We start from the raw sequence: 776 nt of genomic DNA, 5'->3' as shown, positions 1-776 counted from the left end.
ACACTCTTTTTCTCTTATTTTGTTCTTTTTTTATTTTATATTTTTTTGTTAGGGATAATTTGGTCCAAGAATTTTAATATTTAAGTAAAAAAGATGGTTTTAAAATCAAGTTAAACCTTAAGGATGATTTTGTATGCAAAAAAGAATTAGGGACGAAAACAATTTTCGGCCTAAACCTTAGGAATCAAAATCGTACTTAACCCTAAATATTAGTTTGCGTTATTTGTAACTTTTTTTTTTATCATTTTCTACTATCAAAATTTGTATTTATTTACATATAAAATAGTTCCTCAAGATACCATTTTTTAAAGTTTAAATTCATAAAAAAATACACAAATAGTTATATTTAGAATATGTCCCTTCACATAAGAGCTTGTTTTATATTTGTCTAAATTTTTGTATAAATATTTTTTTCTTATTTTTTATTTTTTTATGCTAAAATTCTTTCTTTTGATGTCAACACATGAAGTATATAAATTTAACATGCGTTACAAACTATAAATAAATTTTTGAATGATTTAAAATGTGACAAAAATATAAAAATATAATATATTTTATAAGTGTCAAACGACTTGATCATTTAATTCAAATTTTTATAAAAATATTTGGATAACTACTTAAAAGATATACAAAAAATTAAAACAAAATTTCATTTATAAAATATTTTCTAAAAAATACAATAATAAAAAGTTTAAAAAAGCTGCTCGGTATAAAATTATTAAATTTTAAAAATAAATATATTTTATTTTTTTAATAATTCTTATTACACAATTTTA

This window comes from Arachis duranensis, chromosome 3, assembly GCF_000817695.3.
Source record: "Arachis duranensis cultivar V14167 chromosome 3, aradu.V14167.gnm2.J7QH, whole genome shotgun sequence".
Classification (NCBI taxonomy): domain Eukaryota; kingdom Viridiplantae; phylum Streptophyta; class Magnoliopsida; order Fabales; family Fabaceae; genus Arachis; species Arachis duranensis.
Note: the sequence above shows the minus strand (reverse complement) of the source record.